The sequence below is a fragment of the Lissotriton helveticus genome, chromosome 5_1 (assembly GCF_964261635.1).
Source record: "Lissotriton helveticus chromosome 5_1, aLisHel1.1, whole genome shotgun sequence".
NCBI classification, from domain to species: domain Eukaryota; kingdom Metazoa; phylum Chordata; class Amphibia; order Caudata; family Salamandridae; genus Lissotriton; species Lissotriton helveticus.
The window spans coordinates 159595086-159603262 of NC_136065.1; the positions used below are offsets into that span (position 1 = coordinate 159595086).

Below are 8177 nucleotides of genomic sequence, written 5' to 3' on the forward strand. Positions count from 1 at the left end.
GTAACCCCTCTACTACAGTGGGCCAATCTTAAAAAGAATGTGCACTTTTTGTGCGCAAACCATAATTTCACTTATCTAGTAAATAATTCCCAAAACAAAATAGCACAATCAAGTCAAAGTAGATGGCTCTTTCATATGAGAGAAACTCTGATCAAACAACAACAAAAAAGCCATTTGCAAAACCAACAGCAGTATTAATCCATATCTGGTGGTAAACTGTGTAAAAGACTGTCCATTAACAGCAGTATACCACGCTACCAGAGTTACAATAGATCTCACACTACAATGTTGGCTCTAATATTCAATAATTTACTCCACTAATTATATAGTACAGATATGTTAACTTGTTCCCTATATAACCAGTTAATACCCCAGCTTGAGGTGTCTGCCATTAAAAAAATGGAGTGCAGTGGCCATCCAAGTGAAGAGCCTCTGCCTGGCAAAAGGTTTAAGAGCAGCTAACGGGCGCACGCCCTCTGACCGTAATGGGAACAGTACTTTTGACAACGGTCGGGCGTCCAGTAGAATAGACTATTTTTTTGTCGATGTGAGGGACTGGAGTAAACTGATAGACATGGCCGTGGAAATAAGAATGGAAAGTGATCACAATCCCTTGTGTATGACTTTCCATCCATATCAGGGGGATGTGAGGCATAGCACCAAGGTTGAGCGAGTGACCCTGGACGTAGTCTGTTCAAACAACCAGCGTCACCTGAAATGGAGAAGGCTGATAGAAGATGCAGGGAAGTTAGATGTCCTTAAGAGAGCAGTGGTTGAGGAAATAAATAACATCAAAGATCATATAGGGAAACCAAATTTCCAAGACCACATGATAGAGGCCCATACAAAATTCTTCAATAGACTGCAAGGGTTTTTCCTAAAAACGGTAGACCAAAGCAAGGGCAAAAAATACCGACCAAAACAGGGATGGTACGACAAAAGTTGCAGATTGGCACGACAAAATCCGAGTAGTGAGCTAAGAAGGGGCGATCCTGTTGCAGTTAGGAAGGCAAGGGATACATACAGACTAACCCAAAAACAAGCAAAGAGAAGGTGGGACGAGGAATGTTGGTGTGAGCTGAAACATGCTTGCGCAGCTAAAGATTCCAAGTTATTCTGGTCCACGGTAAAATGGGATAGGGGAGGAATAGCTGCCAAACCACAAAATCATGTTGCGAAAAACAAATGGGTTGAGTTTTTCAAGCCACAATATGCCCGTAGCATAACACAAGTCACTGATATTCCCCCACCAACCGTTTACTTTAATAATAAAGTATTTAACGTAAACGATGTAAGCACCGCCCTGGACTGTGTAACGGGGGGGAAGAGATCCGGGTATGGATGGCATTCCGGCAGATCTGTTCCTAAGCGACCGGAATTCATGGTGTATGTATTTTTCATGGCTGGCTAATGCAGTGGCCATGGGAGGGGAAGTGCCTCCCTCCTGGAAGGGAGCTGAAATTATCCCTATATTTAAAAAAGGCGACAAATCCCTTCCCAATAATTACAGACCCATCAGTCTCATAGATACAGCACAGAAACTGATGGGCCGATTAGTACAGAATAAGTTGCAAATGTGGATTGAGGAAAACAACATCTTGTCGCCATACCAGGCGGGGTTTCGCCCCTTGACTAGTTCCGTAGACCAGGTTTTCTACTTTATTGCCATCTATTGGAGAAACTTAATATTGAAAAATGGCACTCTATATGCCGTCTTTGTGGACTTAAAAGCAGCTTTCGATCTAGTGCCAAGAGAAAAGTTGTGGAGGACTTTGGCTGAAGCAGGTATAAGTCCAGATCTTCTCACTCTCCTTGTGCGCCTACATGAAAATAATTACGCCAAAATTAGGTGGGGGGCGCAGGGAGAAGTGACCGATCAATTTCCTGTGGAGCGGGGGGTGCGGCAGGGGTGCGTCCTGGCCCCAACACTATTCTCCATCTACATTAATGGTATTGTGGACCACTTGAAAAAATCTCCAAGCGATGCTCCAATCATAGCAGGCTCACATGTCCCCGTCCTTATGTTTGCGGACGACACGCTCATACTCTCACGCACACCGAGCGGTCTCCAAAAGGCTGTCAATGCATTTGGCGAATTCTGTGACATTCGGGGCCTTGAGCTGAATACAACTAAGACAAAATTTATGTGTTTGAACCGACAATCCACATTCAAAGGTGTAATCACGTATAAGGGTACTCCGCTTGAGAAAGTAGAGGCTTTTTCCTATTTAGGAATAATTTTACAGGGCAATATGAAATGGAAATCACATATCAACACGGCAGTATTAAAGTTTAATCAGCTTTCAGGCGCAGTTGCACTTAAACATAGAGCCTCGCTGACAAAACCAATAAACTGTGCCCTTGAAATTTACAATATGAAAGTCCTGAGCGCCTGCTTGTATGGCTCAGAACTGTGGGGTTTTTCAAACTTATCAGATCTGGGTCTAGCGGAAAATAGATTTTTGTGAGGGCTGGTAATGGCTCCACAAAGTACACCTATGATGCCATTGAAATTGGATCTTGGTAGGAAAAGTATCGAGGATATAGCTCGCTTGCGGCCATTGTTGTATTGGAGGCGCCTGATGGTGACCCCTGAGTTAGCCCATTACTCTGCAGCATTGCTAGATGTTGTTAAGTTTGATTGTTTTCACTGCATTGTATGGTTGAAAGATCTGAGGGGTCTATTGCTAAAGTTAAAACTGGATCATCTCTGGGGCAATAGGGATGTGTCTTGCTTCCCGTCGAAAGCGAAATTGAAAGAAATATACTGGGAGATGGTGTATTCCACAACCTACTGTACTGGGCCGATAGGCAATTTGTCAGCCCGCTTTCTGGGCATTAAAATGGTTCCATCTTGCGAAGCCTATTGGGACATAATTGAAAGCCCGCAAGACAGGAAGTTATATTTCCAATTTCGATTCGGAACACTCCCAGTAAATGCTTTTAAGAGACATTGGTCCCCACTGCGGGATGAGCACTGTTATTACTGTAAAGAACAAACAGAGCATATCTCACATTTGTTGTTTTGTTGCCCTTTATATGCCAGCCCACGGCGGAAATGGCTACGACCAGTCTGCCTAAACATTGGCACTCGCAGTCAATCAACTGCCCTTAGAATACTAGAATCAGATTGTTCTCCAATCTTTGCGATTGCTGTAGCGAAATTTCTTGGTTGGGCATGGGTGATCCGCACTCGCACTTTACTGGCTAATGTAACATAAGGAAATACTGTCACCATGGCTACATTGTTTTTTTTAACAATTTTTAAATTACCCATGTATTTTATATTTGTAGTGGATTCGACTGTCATCTGTTTAATATGTATTTTAATGTGATCATTTTAGATGTAGTATTTATTTGTATAGTGTTAGGGTGGAAATGCTTTTATGACAAATGTCGAATAAAGCTTTGAAATTTGAAAAATTTGATAACCAGTTAAAGCTTAAGATCGTTATAAATGGCAAGCTGGTGGCCTGAAAATACAAGAGAATCATGTACCACACGCTTACAGTATATAATATAAACATTTTTTAAGGTGTGACATCTAGGTGACTTTTCTCGCAATTCTTCAAAACGATGACTGGTGAAGTACATAGACGAGACTTTTTTTTTTTTTTAGACATTTTACTTGTTTTCTGTAAATAATAGGTCAACATTTTCCTTTTTTTAGCTACTCTACGTTAAATCGATCAATGGGTGCCCAATTACTTAAAGCAGTAAGCACAGAGAAAACTAGATTTAGCTGGAAGCAGTTCAAAAAAAGAGGAAACAACACTTATGTTATCTAAATACACGCATACAGCATACAAAGCAAGAAATAGACACTTGATTTAAATTGCAGCCATTATCATTTCCCACTTCAAAAAGGTGCCAACTTCAAAGGACATCAGAAGGTGGAAGACCAAGAGGACCATGCAAACTTGCAGTACATGCTCAACTTATTAAGAACATTTGGCAGCAATTAAGACTTAAGCTGCACAATAAATACCTATTTGCCCGGAGAGCAGCAGGGAGAAAGCAGGGGTGTGGAAGGGATACAACTGACAATTACATTGTTAGCACTCACCATGTCTATTGCAGATCAACTCCCCAATCACCAAATCCAACCTACTAATTGACCATAACTAATCCACAGTATGCAAAGACTGCACTCTTTCCATAGCCATGGAACTCTGAAGAACACACAAGTTACTGGGTTTGGATACATCGAACCCACTCAGCATATATAGATCTGTACTTACCGGAAATGGCCCGTGTTGCGCATGAACAGTATCAAAAGGCAGGGGATGCAGTTTGGTACCAGTTGGTGAAGTTGTACTGGCACTGTCGGTCACCACTAATGCTGGTGATTTCTTTCGGGGGTACTGTAGGTAAACTTAGTAGTGGCAGCGTGCAATTGCTCTCCTGTCTTTGCCTGGCAGCCTTCACCTGTCGGAAAGCAATAGTGATATTGGTTAGACAAAGTATTAGGAGTTATGCCGTCCAGTATTAATCAGAAAGGAGTTCACACTTAGGGTTATCTAAATTTCCTTGAAGCAAATACTCTGAACCGCTGCAGATCACCACGACGTGTTCTCTTTTTTTAGCAGCTCTAAACGAGAGAGAATAATGCACAATACCAGCGTGTAGAGCTCTCGAGTTCAAAATTAGATATTCAGTCAGTCAAATATCTTTATTCGGTTAATTAAAACCATAAAAGCAATACACAATTCATTTTTTAAAAATAAGAACTATACAAATAGATTAAAATTGGCAATTAAACAAACTATACACATGTTGCAGTTCCTAAAATGATTCATTAAAAGAGGTTTTTTAAAAGAGGTTTTTTTTGTTATTAAAAAGTTTGAGTACAAAACAGGTTCACTATAAGAAAAGGTCCAGAAAAAGACAAGCGCCTCCATGTCCCAATGATCCTTGTGCAGTGTCCCAGAATAAAGTTGACAAAATATCAACCAGGATGTATATTTGTCTGGGTAAGTCTTGTTTTATTTGATCGGGCAGCCGCCACCAAGAAACTGGCTACACCATATGTGACCTGCACAGTGTTCAACATTTGCAGGTATAAAAGTGCAGGCCTTACTTGGACAAAATTAAGTTCCTTCAGAATGGGATATAAAAACTTTTTCCGGGGCTCCAGATAGTGTTCGCAAAACATCACAAAGTGGACTGTATCCTGATTTGAGAAGCTATCACAAGTGCAAGGTGGGGTATTTTCAAGGGTCCCCCACTTTATGTTGAAACCCAGCACTAGATGGATAAGATTGAACCTAAATCTCAATAATTAGATATTCATTAATATCATTCAACTTAATTTTCCAATCAATCACTTCAAAAAGTGGGTCCAATACATTGACCGAACGCTCTAACGTGGCCTATGGACTAGATAAAATGCCTGTGTTGCATTCAGATCTCCCTTCTAGTTGTTAAATTACCGTCAACTGTGTCCACATGGTAGTACCTATATTAACTGGTCCGATATTACAAAGCTACACCACCGTTTGACAATATTGGAGTAATTTCACCTCACCCCAAAACATTCCAGGACTGGAGTCAGAATAGTAAATGACCAAATCGGCGGCCTAGTTTGCGTAAAGTTGCTCTTACCTAAAATAGTGTACGAATGGGTTTAAAATTGTCATTTAGCAACACTACTAACTAGTGGCTTAAATGTTCACTCCCCTTAGTCTAGAACCCCTGAGTTTATGAAAGAAACAAGCGTCAACAGTCCCTTTCAATCTAACCCACCCCAATTAGGAACAAGGGTTGAGAGCACGAGTCGGAGACAAATTTGCTTCTGTCAATGAGATCCCCTTGTTTTGCAAAAGAACATCACGCCCACACAGCCGGTAGCAACTCACACTCACTGAATCACAGTGGAGTGCCATGCAACACGTGCTAATCAAAGCTTGAGCACTCATTCAATTCGTAACGGCACATTGTGCGATTTCTGCATTCAAGTGTTGCCTCATAAGAGAACTCTATTGTTAGAACAAAAGGCATTGGTAAGATCAAAACACGTTTAAATACCACCCTGGATGTTTTTAAATATTGCTTGGGCAAACGTTGAAATAACAGGTGCATTAAGCCCTTTCGTTTAGGAAGCATCTGCCAGGCAGCAACCGGGGGCGCCTGTAAAAACAGTCTAGCCACGTTCTCTAATAGTGGAGGGTACGCAACGCAGTATAGCAATTCGGTGGGCCCATCCCCATAATTTGGGTGATTCTATCTCTGCGAGGCAGCTTTTCCCGGCCGGTCAATTTCACCCTAAGCTGCACTGGCGTAGGCCTGACGTGAAGGCTACAGGGCGGCGCGGGAGAGGTGAGCGGCGCATGTTGGCAGAGAAGCACTCACGGGGTGGTGAAGCGCCTATGGCTGGGCGGTGTCCGGCCTGCGCGCACGGGAACACTCGCGGCGGTGGCTCGCGGCGAGGCGGGCCATGAAGCGGGAGGGGATGTCTGAGACCCGACCAGCAACGAGTGCAGACGAGACCGAGGGCAGCAGGAGATGACGTCGCATGACGTAGGTAGAGGCCGCGTGGCTCTGATCAGGGGAAAGTGACAGGGAGGCCGCTGCGTAGCTGGGTCTGAAAGAAGACAGACTGAGTTTGCCTCTCGTGCCAGTCACAGTTGTCTTCCTGCTGGCTTGACGTCTGTCATACGGACGGACAGGCTAGATTTCGGGCCCGCAGTTAACAACCCACAACAGATTAGTTATTCAGTATCGAGTGCCCCCCGCACACACATGGTTCAGCCCACCCGCTCTCGGGAGGCGGGGCCGCTTTGTAAAAGGACTGCAATTCTAAAGGAGCATAGTTTTGTTCTGCGCGCGCCGAGCAGTGATGCAGCTGAGCGCCGTCAGTGCGTCACGGCAGCGCACCGTTGCCATGGCTGTCGGTCCGAGGCAATCGGTACGATGAGGCCACGCGGGTGAGTGTTCTATTGATTTGTGTTATTTAATAGAGAGCTTCACAATAGAGTTATAACATATCAATTTAAAAATATACACGCACATCAAAGGTGAAGTTATGTCCTTGGTAGCTTTTCCAAGGAGGCAGAGGTCTTCACCCATATTCATAGCAATGAAGAGTAGGTGGTACAGAATTCTGTGATTGGAAGGGGGAGTGGTGAGGTGGGAGCGCTTTAGGCCAGATATGAGTGAAAGGGGGAGAGGATGTGGTCTCACGGCTAGAGCTGCCGACTTTGGAGCTGGGGCTCAATATCCTGAGATTCTGGGCAAATCGCTTAATCTCCCCACATCTACCAAAAATGAATGTGTAATTTAACTGTTACTCATGTAAAGCGCTCCAATACCTTCGGGTTGAGTTTGCGCTACATTAAATCTGCAACAAAGAGAAGAGGTTTGAGAAGAGGTTTGAGGTCTTTCTTGAAGGTGTAAGGTTGGAGGTGGAGGGCCCTAGGCCCGCATATTAGGAGCAGCAATGACCTGACACTGACACCAGATGAGGGTAGTAGGAATGGCCCCGAGCACGTGCGCTCGGCCCCTTTTATTGCCAGCGTCATGTGACACCATGACGTCTGTGGTGGGTGGGTGTAAAGTGTAATACAGACACTCTGAACACTAGACCGTGTCCATGCTAGGACACTACATCCCTCCCATTTTTTAATTGCAAAGACCCACATTCAGAAATCAACCTGTGGGGAAAATAAAATGTATCAGGATGCAGTCAAGTGTTCAGCTTCCGCAGTGTCTTTCGATCCGCCGCTGCTTGGAATCACAGATGATGTTCAATCTGTTGCGGGGAACATCAGTTCACAGTGGCACCGGTTTGTGGTGCTCGATGGAAACAGTCTGTTGACGACTCTGCAACCAAATTGTCCTCACAGTCTTTCTTTTGTTGACTTCCGTGGCAACGGGTGCAGTTAAGAGTTCTTGTTGTTCGCCGTGGAATGATATTCACATACCGGTCTCTGCCTTGGTTTCACTTGTGGTCTTTGTCTTACTTAGCAAAAGTCAGATCTGTTGAAAGGCATCCCTCTCACTAGGATGACTTCTCTCGTTGGTGTTCCCCTGCCACGGGATATCCTTGAGGTCCTCTTTCTCGGATTCGCGCTGGGCTGGATGTGTCCACATCAGTTGTTCCTGCGCCGCCGTCAGTGGGGGTATGGAAGAGACGATGTGTCTCACCTCAGATTCCGCAGCCTCATCGCAAGGTAGCT

The 8177-nt window shown here is 44.1% G+C and overlaps 1 protein-coding gene across 1 annotated transcript in view; it reads right to left on the reverse strand.

Annotated features, from left to right (window-relative positions):
• The window catches only part of WDR5 (WD repeat domain 5), a 105583-nt gene extending 98773 nt beyond the window's left edge, over positions 1-6810 (reverse strand). The window contains exons 1-2 of the mRNA XM_078641945.1: positions 6352-6810; positions 4242-4428 (exon numbers count right to left, since the gene is read on the reverse strand). The gene's annotated coding sequence lies outside the window, so the exon portion shown is untranslated. The remainder of the gene's footprint in view (positions 1-4241; positions 4429-6351) is intronic.
• Between the last annotated feature and the right edge of the window lie 1367 nt (positions 6811-8177).